General features: G+C 39.2%; 1 pseudogene; it reads left to right on the forward strand.

Annotated features, from left to right (window-relative positions):
- Window positions 1-240: 240 nt before the first annotated feature.
- Window positions 241-20,128, forward strand: LOC123794894 (peptidyl-prolyl cis-trans isomerase G-like; annotated as a pseudogene).
- Window positions 20,129-20,885: the final 757 nt, after the last annotated feature.

Below are 20,885 nucleotides of genomic sequence, written 5' to 3' on the forward strand. Positions count from 1 at the left end.
CCTGAACAGTGTACTGAGCTGTCGCAAGGACCCTGGGGTCCTCTCAGCGCTGACTCACTCTGCCATGTACTCTGTGCAAGCCTGACAGTTGTGCCTCAGTCCCGGATTCTGTGCTAACAGCCCTTCATTTCACAACAACCCTATAGTGGGTATTTATTTTCCATTTTATGAACAAGGAAACAGAGGATCATTGTCAAGTTCACACAGGTAGTAAGTGGTGGAGCTGAAATTCACTCCAGAATGTGGGACTCCAAAACCCCTGCCCTCACCTGCAAAACCCCACCTCCTCTGCTGAGAAGTGATGAGTGGGATTTACAGGTAAGCTCACAGTGAGCGGGAGCAGGAAATGCTAAGGCCAGGGAGGAGCCCGAAAGTCACAGCCAGACCGCCCTGTGTAGCTCAGCAGCCCCTGTAGCCGCTACTGGGTGGTACCTAGGAGCAATAATTCACTTACACAAAGGAAAGGTTGGTATATATGTTCACTCAAATCCAAATGGTAGGGAGGTAAGCAGTTATTTTATAAAGGCTGAATTGCAATGAGGTTGCACAGAATGGGTTAAAATAAAAATATCACTTAATTATTTTGGAAGACTTACCTTTGCAGAAAAGCCCGTAATTTACTGATGGCATTTGCTAGATAAATGAAATATTACCGCAATATACTTTCGTTCAAATGCATGGTGAGTTTTTTGAAGAATGGTTTAGTTTTGAACTCTGGACAGGCGAGGAGTGTAGCCATTCCTTGTGTCTCACCTTATGAACTCGAGCGATGATGCAGGCAGCCCAGAGCATTTCTTCTGCGGTTTGGGCAGTCAGCACCCTCCCAGGAATGCACTTTAAACTAGAAAGTTTGACCAAAGCCAAGCAAGCGTAAGCACTTTGTTATTACTATTATTGTTTCAATAACCATCTTTGGCAAATTTACCCGTCTTGTCTTCTTGAAAAAAAGAATGTAATTCTTTTTCCCTGGTAACAGGAGTAACTTTTGAAAATAATGCCTTACAATACACAGAATGATGCTACAGATAGGCAATGCTCAAACTGGCAATTAATTAGTACCTGCGCCCCCCCCCCGCCTGTTTCTCATAAGTGTATTAGCTCTGCCCTTGCAAGGAGGGGTAGTGGCATTCACATGAAACACTGGGGAAGTCAAAGCTTTCCTATTCTGAGGATGGAAAGAACATTAATTATTACTTTGAATCCTATTGGGTGAAGTGGAGTTTTTTTTTTTCTTTCCTTCCCCAAACACAACAGGAGAATTATTTCCTAATAAAACTTCCACTAGGCCAGACAGTGTTGATGGAACATAATTTTTAATATGCAGTGGCCTGGAGTCTGACAGATACTGGCAGAGTGGGTGCCCCTGTTTTAAAAAGCTGAATGTGGCTGACAGTAATATCACTGCTTCCTTATGTCTGTTATAGTCAGTGCAAGGTTAGACAAATACACTCCCACCAGCACAAAATAGCAACCTTCCAAAATGTATGTCAGTGGTGTATTTACAGCCAAATCCAGAAGGAGCTTGTACTTCTTATGCTGTTCCCATTAATGAGACAAATGTCAGCATCCATAAGCTATTTTTTTGTTCCTGCTTATCAAATCTTTCAAAAAATTGATAACTAGTCTTTATAGATTGTGAAAGTCAGATATAACTCTGAATGTATTACTTTACTGGACCCCTTGGGGTAAACTTATCACCTGGAAACCATTTTACATGGACGATTTGACTTTCATGTGGCGTGTCATAATGCACCCTAGATGGAAATCTAAAATAAAATATCTGGACTACAACCTTCCTCTTGGTAGAATTTATGATTCCCTCAGTACAATAATTTTGAAAATTGTATCCCTTAAGCTACAAGACTTGATATATTATTAACTGCTTGAATTGAAGAAGCTTTCCAATAGGCTTACGTGCTACCTAGAGGCACGGATTAATTTCTATGGAACTGCAAGCTTATCTCAAACTGTTTTTCAGCAGTCTAAACTGCCAGCTTCATCTTCTTCTTAGGACAGAACAGAGTGTCCGTCTCATCTCTGGCGTCTCCAGGATGTGCTGCTTTTAGAAGAGCTCCTCTAGAAGATGGGGACCATGGACCCACCAGAGAATTGGTTGTGTTCAGTCAATCTCTCCCCAGGGATACTGACATCCACTTGGGGCTCTTATCTTTCTCTTTCTCGGGGCATTTTCTGGTTTTAATTCTAGTCTGGCCAAACTGAACTGGTGAACAGAGAATGCTGGTAGGAGGGAGTCTGGAGGGCACTGTGTTCATGGATTTAGAGAACAGCTTTTCTTCTTTAACTTGAAGGGGCTTGTGTTGATGGAGGAGACTGTTCAACTGTCCTCTGCTTGGCTTTACTGCTTGACTTCTCTTTCCCCAGTCTCTTCAATGCTGGGCCTTGAAAGGCAGCAATGACCACGAGAACCACTAGACTGTCCGAGGGCAGAGAGGGCCAGGAATCTTTCTGCAGGGCTCATTCTAATAAGACTCATTGTCCCTTCAGCCATGCCAAAGTTGAGTTGGGAATGTATTTAATGTATGTTTTACAGTCAACTCTGTATATTGTGAAGATATGACTAATTGTCCTGATATAAGGACATCTTCCACAGACACTATTTCCAGGAACACCAAAGTGTAGGGCTGGAGAGCACATTGCCATAGAAACCAATGTGGCCTGTGGCCGTAGGTACTAGGAAAACATGGAAGTGTTTAGGATCAGTCATTCCACAAGAAGACTCGAAATTCCCTGAAATTTTACAGCTCATGTGTGAAAGAAACAGATTGAGGTTTTCCCCAATTTGACAACAATCCCAAAACCTTACATGACATTACCTGTAGCAAGCTGCAGAAATGAAATAAACTTAAAAAAACTATCATTAATAAAAAAACCACATTTTATCACCCATATTAGAGGATAGACTAAAGAGGTAGTCAGTTGTAGAGGGAAAATGTGGAGGTGTGTAGTCAGCAAATTGATCCAAGTATGTTAGTTTTGTGGCTTTTGTGATTTTGTAATTTGTTGTGATTTTTTTTTAAGTTTATAATTTTGTTGTGATTTTTTTTCTCAACCTAAATAAATGTCAGTAATTTTGTATTTTTTTAAAGAGGGCCCTCCAAATTGTATAAGCTTCAGGCCTCATGATACCTGGATCCACCCCCAGGGTGGTTTAATCACACTTCTCTGATAACCCAATGCCAAACTTTGGATAATACAATCATATTCTGTGTGTATAATTTGATCAATTACCTAGGACTAAGCATTTAAAATTTAGAGTTCTAAAATCTTTCTTAAAACTAAAGCATCATATATATTTCCACAAATCATTTTAAGAGAATATATTGAATACATCAGCAAATTGACATTGGAATTCTTTTTTCAAGTTAGTGTAATAGAGTTCTCTGAAGGCTCTAAAGTTCTCTATGAAACACAAATATTTATGGCGACTTTCTAAATTTCCTTTTTTCCTTGCTAGCTATTCAATTATTTATTAGTCATCTTTAATCATCTCTGTTAGATAGTGTGTATATACCAAGGATTTTATTCAGCTAGTAAATGTTCATGTGTTGGGTTTAAAACTACATTGAGAATTTGCCACCTGGGCGCCTGGGTGGCTCAGTCGGTTAAGCATCTGCCTTTGGCTCAGGTCATGATCTCAGGGTCCGGGGATTGAGTCCCACATCGGGCTCCCTGCTCAGTGAGGAGTCTGCTTCTCCCTCTACCCCTCCCTCTGCTGCTTGTGCTCTCTCTCTCAAATAAATAAAATCTTAAAAAAAAAAAGTGACCTGACTTATTGAATAAGTAACTCAATGATCAGATACTCGATCAGTAGGAATCAAGTCTGTTACTTAAAGATACTATTTTTTATGAGAAGATCTAAAGTTATCACTTCAGTGATCATCATTTACAGGAAAATGTTCTCGAGAGAGAGCTGTGGGCTGGTTGGCAAGGTGAAGGTAGTGTGTGTATGTCTATGGCCTTCCTGGCAGCCAATATACAGCAGCAGTTTCTAAACAAGCTCTGTGTTGCAGGTGGGAAAGGAGCCAACAAGCACCCTGATTGATGCAGGGCCAAAATTGGCGATATTTGAGAGAAACCCATCGACTTCCTCCAGGCAGCGTGGGGGACACTTGCCTGGGAACAGTGCAGATGAATCCAGGATGTGTCTCTTGCCAGCCCTGAACTCCAAGCCACAGGCCAGGGGGCCAGGAACAACGGTGGGCACTTGGGAAATTTGTGGGACTTTCTGGGCTATGGGAATTTCCCCACTCATCTTTCAGGCAGGCTGTTAGAAAGCTTCTTCAAATATAAAAACCGGAGCCTCCTTTGGCCCTTCAAAAAAAGGTCGACCCTGTGGCGGACGATGAAAATTAGAGAAAGCGCCACACAGTCTCTTGGCTGGGAGACTCCTGGGCACACATCCCTCTTCGTTAGCCGTAAGGAACACTCAAGTTTGCAGTTGGTAACTTTGCCTGTCACGGAGCCTTTGCATTTGTAGAGCATTTAGCTTATTGACCTAGATGTTCTCATGTTTAGGAATAAAGAAAGTAGTTTAATTAATTCACAATAAAAATCATCCATTTCATAGAAGATAAAACTCATATAACCCAAACAGAATTGAATGTGTGATATGATGCAGTCATCAGCATGCAGCAGCCTTAAAAATTACAATATCTGACCTTAATATGTGTGAATCTATCAGGATTCCATTGTCGACATGTATATTTTTCAATATTCTTCTCTGAGCTGAAATCATGTCATTTATATGCAAATGACCACATCTTCAGCAGCTGCTGCTTCTCCGTTGAAGCCGAGGGACTTATTTGCACTTAATAAAGCCTCATAAATAGGTTTTGCCTCTAAAAGGGTGGGGGAGCAGGAAACCCATCGTAGCCTTTTACAGTTACAAGCTTCTTTTCGATTTGAAAGCTAGCGGCCACCCCTAACAGGATGGTTCTCAGTTGCCAAAGAAACACGGGATCCTCGCCCAGCCACTTCTCCCCCTTCCCTCCTTAGAAAACAAGAGTTCCTGTCCTTCACGGGGCCTTCTTCAGTTGAAGCTGGAGGCAACGTCCCATCTCCAGCAGGGGTTGGGATTTAATCCAAACTCAGTGCAAGGAGGGCTGCCCTGTGAGCAGAACCTCTGGCCAAGTGGTAGGAGCAGGTTCCCAGCTCTGGGAAGAACCCCTCAGGCCCTTCAGGCTGTTTTGTCTGAGGGGAGGAGGAGCTGGGGAACTTCTGGGCAAGCAGAGAGGAATTTTTCCTTTTATGAGTTACCAGTTTCCCTTTTAAAACACTCCACATAGGGGCACCTGCGTGGTTCAGTATGTTAAGCATCCGACTCTTAGCTCAGCTCAGGCCTTGATCTCAGAGTTGTGAGTTCAAGTCCCACAATGGAGTGCCCAGTGTGGAGCCTACTTGAAAATAAACCCCAAAAAACAAAAACCACTCTACATAGAGAAGGGGCAACATTGAGGATTGTTTGTACACTCTGATGGCCCAATCAAATAGCATTAAGACAACATTAAACACACCTTCATTCGTGTGAGTAGTCCACAGCCTCTCCCCCCTCCCCCCATCTTCCTAGCTGGCCATTCTTTTTCAACAGAATTGGATGACAAAGGAAGACGGTATGAATCTACCCATTTTCTTTTAATGCCTCTATAAAACCACCCAGGCTACTATTTTGGGGTCAACAGAAACATTTCATTTACCGCTGAAGACCATTTAAGACATACCAAAAAAAAAAGAAGAAGAATATTATAGGGTAATTGTCTCCTGCTGTTAGATGCTAAGACAAACCTGAGGCCCTTATGAAAAATAAATAATGATAGGAAGCAGGGTCATTTATTTTTAAAGCACTGTGTTGCTGATTTGGTAATAATGACCTATTATCCTTGTCAGAGTAATAAACTGTTCCTGGAGCTTCATTTCTGGTGTGTGAGCAACTGGCATAGTAGAGATGATTACACTGTCTGATAAATGTGTATAATCATCAAAGACACTGGTTGACAATACTATCATTACATTGTCACCAGCTTGGCAGAGAGACAAACATCCCTACCACATCAACTTATCAGAGATGTTTATAACTGCAACAACATCCAAGCGTGGTATTAGTGCAGATAACTGAAATCACACACCCTCAAAACCTAGCCACTGGGAGCAACGTGTGGCCAGGGAGGAGTTGGAAGGGGGGATATTTGGCCCTTGAATCAGGAGTCCTGGGCTCCCCTCTCTAAACCTCAGTGTATTTTATTTTATTTATTTTATTTTATTTTATTTTATTTTATTTTATTTTATTTTATTTTATTTTATTTTATTTGACAGAGAGAGACAGCGAGAGAGGGAACACAGCAAGGGGAGTGGGAGAGGGAGAAGCAGGCTTCCCACCAAGCAGGGAGCCCGATGCGGGCTCAATCCCAGGACCCTGGGATCATGACCTGAGCCAAAGGCAGACGCTTAACGGCTGAGCCACCGAGGCGCCCAGTGTCTTTTATTTTAAAAATAGATATATCTGTCCTCTCCCTCTCACAATTATACTGAGTATCAACATTTTAAAAGATATAAATTACAAAGTAATAATGACAGATTTCATCTTTTTTGTACAAGGTTGCTCTTGATATATTTAAGATTTTACATTGGTTTACTTTTTAAAAAAATATGATGAAATACATTTAATATAATTAAATTATATACAATAATATATAATAATTATATAATAAATATATTTAATATTACCATCTTAACCTTTTTTTTTAAAAGAGAAAGATATAGAATGGTGGTAGGGAGTGCCAAGAGAGAGGGAGAGAGAAAATGTTCAGCAGGCTCCATGCCCAGCACAGAGCAAAATTAGATGTTTAACCAACTTAACTAACTAGGCCATCCAGTGGCCCCCATCTAAATAATTTTTACTTATTTTATTTTTATTATTTATTTATTTATTTGTTTATTTATTTATTTATTTATAAAAAATGGGTTTGGTCCCCAAAGTGAGAAACAGGAAGACATTTTGTCTCCAAGAGGAAACCTTTCTATTTTATTTTATTTTATTTTAATTTATTTTATTTTATTTTAAGATTTTATTTATTTGACAGAGAAAGACACAGCAAGAGAGGGAACACAAGCAGGGGGAGTGGGAGAGGGAGAAGCAGGCTTCCCGCTGAGCAGGGAGCCTGATGCGGGGCTCAACCTCAAGACCCTGGGATCATGACCTGAGCCGAAGGCAGACGCTGAACGACTGAGCCACTCAGATGCCCCTAAACCATTTTTAAGAAAAAAACATCAGGGACGCCTGGGTGGCCAAGTCACTTAAATGTCTGACTTTGGTTCAGATCATGGTCTCAGGGTCCTGGGAGTGAGCCCTGCCTCAGGCTCCCTGCTCAGCAAGGAGTCCACTTGTCCCTCTCCCTCTGTCCCTTCTTATCCACCCCCCCATCTTGTGCTTCCTCTCTTTCTCTCTCAAACAAATAGATAAATAAAATATATATATATTTTAAAAAGAGTACAATTCACTGTTAGGTATATTTATATTGCTGTGCAGCCATCACCACCATCCACCTCTAGAACTCTTTTCATCTTGCAAACCTGAAACTTTGTACCCATTAGATAATAACTCCCCATTCCCCTTTATCCCTTCGGACCCTGGAAATAATCATTCTACTTTTTGTGTCTATGAATTTGACTACTCTGGGTACCTCATGTGTGGAGTCACACAGTGTTTGTCCTTTTGTGTCTGGCTTATTTCACCTACCATAATGTCCTCAACGTTCATCCACACTGCAGCATGTATCAGAATTTCCTTCCTTTTTAAGGCTGAATAATGTTCCATTGTATGTATATATCACATTTTAACCCATTCATCCACTGATAGATACCTGGGTTCCTTCTATTTTTGGCTATTGTGAATAATACTGCTACGAACATGGATAAACAAGTATCTCCTTGAAATTCTGCTTTAATTTTTTAAAGATTTTATTTATTTATTTGACACACACACACACACAGAGAGAGAGAGAGAGAGAGAGAGAGAGCAAGCACAAGCAGGGGAAGCAGGAGAGGGAGAAGCAGATTCCCTGCTGAGCAGGGAGCCCAATGTGGGGCTTCATCCCAGGACCCTGGGATCATGACCCGAGCCAAAGGCAAACGCTTAACCAATTGAGCCACCCAGGTCCCCCAAACCTTTACATACATTTTTTAAGGTTTTATTTTTAAGTAATTTCTACATCCAGTGTGGGGCTCGAACTCACAACCCCAAGATCAAGAGTTGCATACTCTACCAACTGAGCCAGCCAAGCACCCCATGAATAAAACCTTTAAAAAAATAATATGGGCTGCTTAAACATGTACCCTATACACTGCTTACAGAGTTTGATATTAGACTAAAGTAAAAGACTAGAATTTTGTGGATAAATTCCATATTGTTCCATATTTAGTCTGTTGTTTGGGCATATGAGAATCATTTGAATCCTAATCTTTTGAATCCTAGCATTCTTACACTAAACAGCATGCTGCAGATGTTAGCATAAAAGTCATTAGTGAAAATGTTGAACAATTTAAGACTGAGGGGCCAACCTCTAAGTTATTCCTCCTGGAAACATTCCTCTGGAGTTATGACATTTCTTAAGTAGCACTGTTAGGATTATTCAACAAGTTAAAATCTTCCTACCTGGAACAGCCAGCGCACAGTTCTTTCATAGGGGTATCATGAGATCCCTGGTGAGGCTGAAACCCCAATACTCTTCGTCTATAAAACTCCCCTGGTTTCCAGGATATACATACCCCTTTAGAAAGAGGAAAATGCATTTAGGTTGGCATGACCTTACCAAACTTCAACTATTCCTAGAGATCACTAAAAAAATTATACTGGAAACTGGTAAAAAGCATCTTTAATATAATTAGTCCTAGGTTTATTGGCTACTTATTCACAATATTTATTCTTTCTTCACAATTTCTTAAAGACTTCTGATGTCATTTCAGTTATTTAGTCTATAAAAACAATAATGATACAGCAAATAGCCACTGTGCATCAAGTATCTATTATGTGCCAGGTACTGGTTAAAGTGCTTTATGTTGAATTGTTCCCCTGCCCTATGAAGTAGACTATTATCCCAATTTTACAGGGGAAGAAACTGAAATTTGGAGCTGTTAAGTAACTTGCTAGGAGAATAAAGTAGATGCTAAGTGTATCTGACTTCGAAGCCTATTTTCTCAATCTATTATATTACCTTTCCTTGGGATGCAATGGTTCAGATGTGGAATCTTGGACAAGCTGGGGCTGCAATCCTTTTTCCTAACATTTGTTCCATCCTTTCCAGTCAATCTTCCAGTTTTCTTACCCAGAAAAAAAACAAAGGTAGTAAAGTAGGAGTGGAGAAGTTCTTTTCCCCTCTGCGGCTATATGCTAACTTAGCATCTTTGTTTTCAAGCCAGGGCTTTTCCCGGACCAGAACTCCTCTTGCTCTAGATTTTAAATTTTCTTTAGCATTTAGTCTTCCTTGAAGACTTGAGCTACTCCAAGACCTTGGGTATGTGTCATCCTGTTCACTGTTCACCCACGTCCATCAGAAAACTTGGTACCCAACCAAAAGCTTGCTACCTCGCTGGATTCCTCCTGCTTTTCTTCCTCGCTGGAACGATTGCAATGGTCAGAATCAAAATGTGCACTTACTCATTTTCACGTTTGCCTTTCTTCTAATAGAGTCACTATCATGTCATCAGTTAACAGGCCTTTCCATTGGCCCCATCAGAACTGTGCACATAGAGAAAGGCACGCTTGCAACGCACAACCTGCCCATGCTCTGACTGCATCTGGCAGTAACGCTTTGCTGCGTGTTGTATGTGATACACACGTTTCCTCTCGCAAACTCTCCCCACATCCTCAAGAATTTGCTGGGGTGGCACACTCTGAACATCAAGAAAAAAACAAATCTGACGTGACTCTGTCGTATAGAAAACTTTCCAAGTGACAGCCAAGGAAGTTCTGACGTGGAGAAGGGACTTGGAGTAAGCCTGCCGTGCACAACAGTGGGGGTGCTGCCATTTCTTCAGCTTTACCTTCCTCAGTTAAAAGTAGGGAGAGTAAGCGTGGGATAATAGGATAATGCTCCTTAATGGGTGTAAGTGCTCCTTGGCACAGTGGCGGTTCATAGTATCATTTTAAAATTTCTCTGCCCCATGTAAGATTTTGATCAGCTGCTCAAATCTCCTTCCCATTCTACCCTATTAGCCCAAGGGCATATCCAGTCTGGTGACTCCCAGTGAAGACACTTAACCACTTTCTAAAGGCTTTGTGAACATTTTCCTCATCCTCTAAGCGGTTCATGCCGATTTAATTTTGAGTACAGAACAGAGACCACGTTGATTAAAAGACATTGTTTATAGTTGAAAATATCTTTTTTTTTTTAAAAAAGATTTTATTTATTTATGTGACAGAGAGACAGCCAGTGAGAGAGGGAACACAGCAGGGGAGTGGAAGAGGAAGAAGCAGGATCCTAGCGGAGGAGCCCGATGTGGGACTCGATCCGGCAACGCCAGGATCACGCCCTGAGCCGAAGGCAGACGCTTAATGACTGCGCTACCCAGGTGCCCCATATAGTTGAAAATATCTTTTTAGAAAATATCTTTGGGGTTTAAAATCCTAGGAGAGGGGAATTAACTCATGACAGAACTGATTTCTTCCCACATTTAGGAAGCCCCTCACTAACTCTCCATCTCTCTAAAGGCCTCAGGGTAAATAGGAGCAAAGTGAACTTGTGATGAATAAAAGGCAAAGTGAGAGCTGCTGCGGTGGTGCTTCCCTGGTTTATGTCATAGCTCTGTCTTGGGTTATAGGTACGGTTTGGGAAAGTCATTTCAATCCAACTAAAATGACATCAGTGTAGCTCGGTGCCATGAGCCCAAAGGTGGCATATTATTTTCTCTTGACGCTATAACAAATTACCACAAACTCTGGCTTAAAACAACACAAAGTTATTACTTACATGTCTGGAGGTCAGAAGTCCAAAAATCAGTGTCATTGGGCTAAAATCAAGGTTTCTTGATTTTTAAATGCAGGGCTACATCTCTTCTGGAGGCTGTAGGGGAGAATCCATTTTCTTGACTTTTCCAGAAGCTGCCTGCATTCCTTGACTTGAGGCCCTTTTCTCCAACATTGAAGCTAGCAGTGTCACGTCTTCAAATCTGTCTCCCTTTCTCTCTGTCTCTCTGGCCTTTGCTTCCATCCTTTCATCTCCTTCTCTGACTCTCTTGCTTACTTCTTTCATTTACAACAACACCTATCAGTACACTGGGCCCATCTGGATGATCGAGGATACTCTCCCCATCCCAAGATCCTTAACTTCATATGTTCAAGGTCCCTTTTGCCATGTAATTTGACATATTCACAAATACGGGAGATTAAAACATGAATACCTTTGGGGGCCTTATTTTGCCTACCACAGGTGTACATTATGCATTCTCTCCTCAGTCGTAGGGCCCAGATATTATCAGTCCCAGTCTATATCTGGCAGTCAGTACTCCAAATGGAACAAGCCAGCATATTCAAGGAAGCTGAAGTTAATCAAATAAAAAGCAGGTATCAGCATGCACTTTATCACATCACCCAGAGAATCAAAACAGTAGGATAGTAAATTTGACTTCTTGTCATGTTGAATTCTTCTTTCAGTGCTACGTTATCAGAAAGAGGCAGTATTGTTATAATGTAATTTATATAGTGCCTTCCCCTGAGTGATGAACAGAATATTCTTCAGGATCCTCAGAGAATTAGTCTATCTCTTTTTATATTATTTTTATAATATGCAGCAATATTATGTCTGTGTGCAAGAAATAAATCAGACTCACTAAATTTAAGGATGTTCACTTAAAGAAATTCCTTTTGGAGTTCCTTTTTTTCCCCCTTTCATTTGAAAACCTTCTTTGGGTAGTACAGAGCCATCGACCCACATTAGATTAATTAGGTCAATTAGCCTTTATGTAGTAATTGCCACTCAGATGGCTTTGAATAATTCCCTTTTAATAAAGATGTGCCTTGAAAAGAGATTATAACTTAAATTCCTGCCACACAGTAGAATTAAGAAAACATGCATTTATCAATTCTTTCTGCAATATGGCTTTGGGTATAGCAATGATATTGGGTAGAAAAAGCTTAAGGACTTTACCTTGATGAGTTGATTATTCACATTCACACATTGTTAAAAGCCACATGTGTATTTTCCATTTGGACAGGCTGTTGGTAACCCTGAATGCTGAGCCTAATTCAGGGCAACTCCGTCTCTTCTTCCAAACTGTCAATATTAATTTCCACATTTTCAAACTCACACTGGCCCTAGCATGTAATGTTGGACTCTGACTGGCGATCTGGACTATCTGAAATTTTTTGCTTTTTGCTTCTCTCCTTCAACATCATCCTCATATCTTATCTTAATATGACAATAGCTACCACTTAGTATTTTCTAGGTACCAGACATTTCACGTTCATTATTGCTACTTGTTACTTAGAGTTAACTAACAAATATTTGTTGAAATATTTGCTCTAGATCCTGGAGATACAGCCCGGTGGATAGCCTTATCTCTGTGTAATACTTAGGAAACAGAGACAAAAAAGTTTAGTGACTAGCCTAAGGCCCTGCAGCACAGGCGTTTGGACAAGGCCCCCAGTCAGTCTGGCTCCACAGCCCAGCTCTGCCCACTCCACCAGGCTGGAATTGCTGTCTGATTTGGAGGCCATGTTTGAAAACAAATTCGACTGTTGCCAATGAGGTCAGAACACTCAAAAACATAATAAAAGGCACTTTAAGAATGAGGTTGAAAAAATAGACAACTCACAATACTTAGAACATAGATCCAGCTGTCAGTAATTAAAGGCTTTAATTCTTTTAACTTCACGATTCTGATGCCTGTACAAGGGCAAATAAGCTGATGTACTCCATAAGTGAATCTGTGTAAATGGAACGAGGAGTCGTTCTAGTTGCATTCTTTCTGCGTTCTCTTGGTGTAGTTCACTCAGTCTCCGATACATAGGTCGGACCAAGTCAGTGCTAAGTCATTGACTGTGTAATGACATTAACATGGTTTGTCGTCTCTCATCTCCCACTGAATGGAAAGGACTCTGTGAGTAAATTAATTCTATTGATGAGATCTGGACATTTGGATGGCCTGGAATATGGAGAGATACTTTTGTTCCTGTTTGGTTTTTGTTTTCTTTCTTTTTTTTTTTTTTTTTTAAGATTTTATTTATTTGACAGAGAGAGACACAGCCAGCTAGAGAGGGAACACAAGCAGGGGAAGCGGGAGAGGAAGACGCAGACTCCCAGCAGAGGAGCCTGATGTGGGGCTCGATCCCAGAACGCTGGGATCATACCCTGAGCTGAAGGCAGACGCTTAATGACTGAGCCACCCAGGCGCCCCCGGTTTTTGTTTTAAGATTCATTTATTCATTTGAGAGGGACAGGGGGAAAGAGCACGGAGGAGCAGAGGGAGAGGGAGAAAGAAACTCCAAGCCGACTCCGCGCTGAGCCCAGAGCCCCGAGCGGTGCTACAGCTCACGTCCCTGAGATGGTGACTTGAGCTGAAACCAAGAGTCCGAGGTTTAACCGACTTCACCACCCAGGCGCCCCTGCTGGTTTGTTTTACAAGTGTTTTAAGCTTTAAAACCTTGTGAGAATCAGACAGTTTCATATTAGTAATGTAAATATGGCATTTCTGGAAGGCAATTTGACAATTTGTTTCAATAATTTAAACGTGCATTTCTCATGAAAGTCAAATAGATAAAGATATATGTATAAGAATGCTAATTGCAACATTAGTCATTAAAAAAACTGGAAAAAATCTAAATATACATCAGTAGGGTAGTCATTAAATAAGTTGTGCAGATCCATGCACATACTACATTAAAAATGATTTATATCAACCAATTTATATTGTACTGTTAAATGAAAATAAGATTAAAAAGCAGATTATAATCCTGAAAGTGTGTGTGTGTGTGTGTGTGTGTGTGTGTGTGTGTGTGTTATCTGGATGGCTATACTCCAAAATACGCACTGTGATTATTACTAAGTAGTGGGATTGAGGGTGATTTTAAATTCTTTGTACTTCTGTATTATGTGAAATGTCTTCTTTTACCCCCATTTCCTACTTAGAACACTCAAACCGCCCCCCACTGACAGCTATGCTAATGCATTTGATGTAAATCTTTAGTTTGTAGTCCTACAAAAATTTTTTTTGTTTTTTTATACAGATATTTTAAATTTACTTAGATGGTATCACATTCTGTTTCTTACATTTTCTACCTAATACTATGTGTTTTAAATCTACATTGCTACATGTACAAGTCTACTGCATGTAACTGCTGAGTTATTGTTATAACATAGCTATTGTAAATAAGCACATGCTTTCATAATCAGAAAAAATCTAGTAAAGCTCTTTTTATTGTGAAGAAAAAAAGAAAACAATCTTTCTTCTAAAATAAAAGTGTAAAGCCATAAATTGTTTTACATAATTTTGCCACAGAAATATCCCAATGTAGAAATATTTATTACACTGGCGATTCTATTTTACTAAACACCTCTACTTTATAAAAGTGCTTGGACACATGGAACTCTTTTAAAATACAGAAAATTTAAAGAGAAAAGAGAATATTTCTTTCTATGAAGTCTCTGAAATGCTTGACTTATTTTAGGAGGCAAAAATTTCAAAAGACAAAGTTATTTTGAAACTGAAAAGTAGTGAAATGAACTCATTACAGTGTGTTCTCACTATATATTAAAAATGAAATTAAAATCATTTAAAATAAAAGAAATATGACATTGTAATGCAAACAGAAATTGAGGAAAATCCCAAAAGGATAGGAAATAGTTGGTTGATGGACAGCACAGGAAAATGAAAAGACAATCAGAAGAAGTAATAAAGCCTATTGGGAAAAACCTGAAATTTATATATTGAAAGTTCATAATTTTTAACATAAAAATCTAATAATAACTGCTAATCCCTTTTCTTTCTTTAAACTTTAAGTATAAAAATAGAACTTCAAGGGTAACTTTATTCAGTCATATTTTTTATAAGAGATATCAAATACTCTCAATAAAGGTTTGTGTTTAACTTTCAAACTTTTCTTCAAAACAATATATTCCTAGATGAGAGGTTTGAAAAAAATCACATATAACTATATATTACGGGGAAAAAATACCAAGATGAGAGTCATATTCCAAGCAGATATGACTGAAGTACTGTGATCCCAGAAAAGGTCACAAAACACTTTTCTTTCTTATTTAGGCTAGTTTTAACTGATAGCAACAGAGAAGCTTTATAACACAGCACTGACAACTCCAAGTTGCCCTTAATAAGAGGATTTTGTTAAAAGCAGTCCTCCTTTTTTTCCTCTCTCTCTTTCCAAAATATTGGGTTTTGGAATGAAGTCATTGATCTAGGAAAGATAAATAGCCTTTAGGGGAGGCAGGTCAGAAAAGCAGATTAAAGTACAAAAGCTTAAGTGTGAAAACTAAAAATAATGACCTGAAGTTTCAGAGCCAAACAGGAAGAAAAGATGTCTGCTCATGTTGGTAGGTGACCTGCACAGGGGAAGGGCCTCACCCAATGATCAGATAATCTGTGGAAAAGGTCATAGTAGTCTTGCTTCTCTGGAAACTATAGTTAAACTGGAGACAGACACCAGAGGATGTGTCTTGGCTAAGAGCCCTCTTGAATTTGCCTTAAATTCTCCAAAAGAAAAACTCTAAAGGTTAGGGGAAAACATAGATTTTGATTATTTGATGTAACTTTAAAGATGTAGTATTTCAGTATTTCATTCTAGACAGAATGGCATAATGATTATGCAAAGGGTTCTCCAATCACATAAAGTTCAAGCTTTGCAACCTTTGTCAATATATTTACATCCTCATGTATAAAATATATATACATAATGGGAGTATTTACCTTATAGGACTAATGAAAGGATTAACTATGCCATCCCTAAGGCTTAGGGCAAGGTCCAGCATATAGTACATATTCAATAATGTTAGCTAGTACTAGTGTTAGGTATGATAGGAATTTTTTTTTTTTAAAAAGTATGTTTACCATTTGAGCATTTATCTGATGACTGAGATCCAGATCTGAGTTTCTACACTAATTGATGTTAGTATGTTTTATGGTTTTTGATAGACCATTGAATCTGAAGATGTTAGTTCATACTGATAATGTTAGGAAAGGAGACTTCTTTCACAAACTATCACTATTGATAACATAATGGGTCCAAATTTTAGTTTATAAGCTCAAGTATGCAAGAAATGTTTTAATTTCTATTTCAAGTCCCCACTCCACTAGATGTTGGAAAAACAATCTCAGTCAATGCAGTTTCCGCTCTCGTTATATTGGGATTGCATGTATGTTCTGAGGGACTATCACCTGTTGTCAGTTGTCATCGTTTCTATGCTACTGTCCCGTGAGACACACCTCCTGGTCCTGAATGGCAGTCCACAAAGTTTATAGCTGTGTCCTCCTTGTGTTGGACACTAGTTTCTGTGACTTTTGGGAGGCTGAGAAAAAGAATGGGGCACCAAAATGCCCTGCCTTGTGACTGTAGTAGCCTCTGATGCATGGGAAATGCTTCTGCTGCTCTGCATGCTCTCCTGGGGCACAGAGGCTACCTCAGTCTCCCTTTTTAGCTCTAACTTACCACACCACCCTCTTGACCCTATTGCTCCTGTGTCATTGGCATGGGGGAGTGAGGGAGAATTCTGGAATGTTGCCACCTTATCAAAGTATAATGGAAAAGTGACATTCCTTCTGCTCTTGCATTTCTTAAATTATGCAGAGAGGAGTGTTCTCTTTTCCCCTAAACCTTACAACACCTGACTTAACAATAAATCCAAGAGAGAGCTGAGCCCAAGTTTTTTCTCAGGTACCCAGCATCTGAGTTCTCTTCTTTTCCTCTGACTTCTCTCCTTTTCCCTAAGTCTAGAGAATCTTGTCTTGAGGACAGGAAAAATCAGGTATTTTTCCAATTCTTTTGTCTCAGGTCTGGACCTTAGATTTGAGATGTTAAAAATCGAGGATTTGATAACACTTCCTTGAGGAACACTTACTTTATAGTCTAGCTGTCTCAATGAAGGAGGCAACAGGAAAAAAAAGAAAAACAACAAAATAAAAACAACCAACAACATCGGTTAATACCTCAAAATACACCAAAGTCGGGAGGGATGTATGTTTTATCATTTCCATCTAAAACGACATTTTAAATACTTCAACTTTCCATAATGAATAAAAAAGTCTTCCACCTAAAATATTTTTCTTAGTTACAAACATGGGTTACTTTATATGCTGCTAAGTGCTTGATTTTGTAATTCCTTTCAGCCCAAATTGTAACATTAATGACATACCTTATATGCATGTAAATGATCCTAACTCCAGTCGGCTAGATGCGGATGATTCAGTTTGTTAGTCCCTTTATCCCCTTGTTTTCTCCTTCCAGAATCTGTCAGTCTGTCCCCTCCGTGATCTTTTGCTCCTCTCCAAATTTACTCCATCCTCTAACTTCACTTTTTCAATAATCCACTATCCAAAAGAATGTGTAGCTTTCCTTTTCATAAATTTGACTATGTCTGCATGTTACCTCCTTAAGAAGTCCAAACACTATAAATCTTATGTGGAGTCTAGAAATACTTGCTGATAATATAATTTGATGGTGATGATTTTAACTTTTAAAAACCTTGGGGTACTGGTGTGGCTCAGTCAGTTAAGTATCCAACTCTTCATCTTGGCTCAGGTCTTGATTTCAGGGCCATGAGTTCATGCCTTGCATTGTTCTCCACACTGGGCATGGAGCCTACTTAAAAACAAAAAACAAAAAACAGGGTTGCCTTGGTGGCTCAGTCAGTTAAGCGTCTGCATTTGGCTCAGGTCATGATCCCAGGGTCCTGGGATTGAGCCCCATGTTGGGCTCTCTGCTCAGCTGGGAGCCTGCTTCTCCTTCTCCCTCTCCCGCTGCCTGCCACTCTGCCTGCTTGTGTGCGCTTTCTCTCTCTCTCTCTCTGTCAAATAAATAAATAAATAAATAAATAAATAAATAAATAAAATCTTTAAAACAAACAAACAAAAAAACCTTGATAACTTGCAAAGTCCTATATTTTTCTAAGACTAGTTTATGACACAAGAGGTAGTAAAAAAACAGCTGTTCAATCACTATATTCAATGAAAGAACAGTAAGATATTTGGTCATTTTCAGACACTAATGCATAGCAAGCCATTCTAATCTACATACACCATACACTACAATACTTAGTGTCCAATATTTCAAAACTACAAGTATAGCAACAGCTATGGGTAAAATTGTGTTTAAAATTGAACTATTTTGGTTTATAGCTAGAAAAGAATTCCTTAATACATTTAAGGAAGAAGAGAGCGAAGTACGTTTTACATTTATGACGAAAGATAGAAAGTTTACAAAAGTTTACAAAATTTTAATCAAAATTAACTCAGAAGCCATTATATTATAAGAGTTTTCAGTTTTGCAGCATTGTCAAAGATTTTATGGTTTGGATGGTGACTTCAGTGAAGAAAATGAAGGAGAAGGGGAATCTGTTAATGGAGGATATTTTGAAGATGAGAGTTTCTCTGTTAAACACAACAGAGAATCTCTCTTATCAGTGACAAGGGGAAGAATACAAAAGGTTCATAGTTCTTCATAACCACAAAACCAGCTCCTCATTTAGATGGGTATCATGTTGTTTCTGGGCAAGTGAATTCTGTTCAGGAAGTTGTGGGAGAGAGAAAAACCAGAAAACAGATGCGGTGAGCAACCCATTTGCTGAGATAGATACTCAGTGTGGAGAGCTAATTCCCAAACTAGAGCTAAGAATAAAAAGCATAAATCCTCCTCCTCCTCATCCAGTGACTCATACAGCTCAAAGATTCTCCGTCCTAGTCTAATTCTGAAAGTACTTCTGAAGAGAACTTTTATTTCATTTTATTTTTAGATTTTTTAAAAAGATTTTATTTTAATGGGAGAGAGAGACAGCATGAGCAAGAGCAGGTGGGGGGAGGGGCAGAGGGAGAGGGATAGAGAGAATCTCAAGCTGACTCTGCACTGAGTGTAGAGCCCTACATGGGGCTCAAACTCACAATCCCAAGATCATGACCTGAGATGAAGCCAAGTCTGATGCTTAACCGGCTAAGCAATCCAGGTGCCCCTGAAGAGAAATTTTAAAAAGGAAAAAGAAACCTAAGAAAAAATTCCCAAACACATACACACACGAAAGAAAAGAAAAGCACATTTAGTGAAAGTGAGGCTGAAAATCTTAAAGCATAACAAAAGTGTAATGTCCATCCAGAAGAGTTCCCTCCTATACCTGAAAATAGATTCCTAGTTAGAAAAAGTGTTCCTAAAGCTGATGACAAAGAAAGGGAAAACAGAGAGAGAGAGAGAGAGAGATCTACCTAACTTCCACACTGCTTCATACTACAGGAGACTTTCAGTTATTAGGTCTAGCAACGAAATTAAAGGAATAGGACCAAGGATTATTGAACTCCCTCTAGATTCAGATCAAGGGATCATTTCAGACATAGTAAGGCTGCTTCACATTGGAGGCAAGAGATTCAGAAAGCCCAAAGAAGGAGGGTATCCAGTGGTGAAAGGTGAATCAAAGGAGCTTGAGAGTAAGTTAAACAAAAGAAATGGAAACAAAATCAAAGAAGTCCAGCTAGAGTAAAAGAGAAAAATATAACTGATCATAGGTATGTGTCCAAGAGTCCAAACAGAAAAAGTGAAGAGGAAAAGAAAGCTAAAGACCATTAATCTAACAGTAAAGAGAGAGACAGCAGAAGAAATTCCGAATAAAAGATGATAAATACAATAAAAACAAGGTGAAGAAAGGGGCCAAATCTAAAAGTGGGAGTAAGAGCAAAAAGAAGTCGAAGAGTTAAGAAAAGCATAATACAAAAATAAATACAATACAAAGCATAATGGGATAAAGAAAAGAAGTCAAGGAGTAAAGAAAGGGATCATAAGAATGTTAAAGTCTGAGTCTCAAGGAAAGGATCAGGAAAGGGGTAAAATTAAAGAGAAATTTAAATAGAATCAAAGAGCAATGAGCATGATCATAATAAAAGTAAGGAAAAGAATAGATACACAGTGTAGAAGGGAATGGGGTACAACCCAAGGCAGTTACAATGGTCCTCATTCATCACAGTTGCTCCTCTGTTCTCACTCATCCTGCAGCCTCAGTCCCCATCCCAGTACCTCACTCTCATCTAGAAGTAATTGAGCTCACAGAAAAATACAGAGGAGATAAGGTGCCCAGCAGGATTCTGAAAAAGGAAAAAAAAAAGAGCTTTTCTTCTCTCTTTTTCCATAGTTGAGGGGAGGTTGAAATATAATAAAATGGTCCCTTTTTTCAACAAAAATTTAATTTTGCCAGCTACAAGAAGACTTGTAAACTGGATGCCACTTCTCAATAATTTAAGAAACATGTGACCCGGAGAATCACCTCAATTTTGTCACCCATAAAGTGAGGTTCTTTTATCTGACCCCAACATCAAAGGGATACTATATGAAATATTTATACAATATTTTTTAAGTGCTTGTGATCTCAGGGGGGAAACTGGTATATGGGGTGAGACTATAAAATAAAGCATCCAAAAATGAAAAAAAAAAAAGGCATTTACAATGGTAGAACAAGAGAAAGAAGCAGACTCAGGGGCAGGAGCAGAAGGATATGATCTAGAAGCCATGACAGAACTGACAGCAGAAGAAATGAGTACCAGAGATACAGAGAACAGGAGTACAAGAGGAAAAGGCCAGAAAGCAGACAGAAAAGCAACATCAAGAAACAAAGTTAGGAGGGGAAGAAGGGGAGATTCCCAGAGCTCAGAGAGAGAAGAAAGTCAAAGTAGAA

The sequence above is a fragment of the Ursus americanus genome, chromosome 12, assembly GCF_024610735.1.
Source record: "Ursus americanus isolate L20-20 chromosome 12, mUrsAme1.1.p, whole genome shotgun sequence".
NCBI classification, from domain to species: domain Eukaryota; kingdom Metazoa; phylum Chordata; class Mammalia; order Carnivora; family Ursidae; genus Ursus; species Ursus americanus.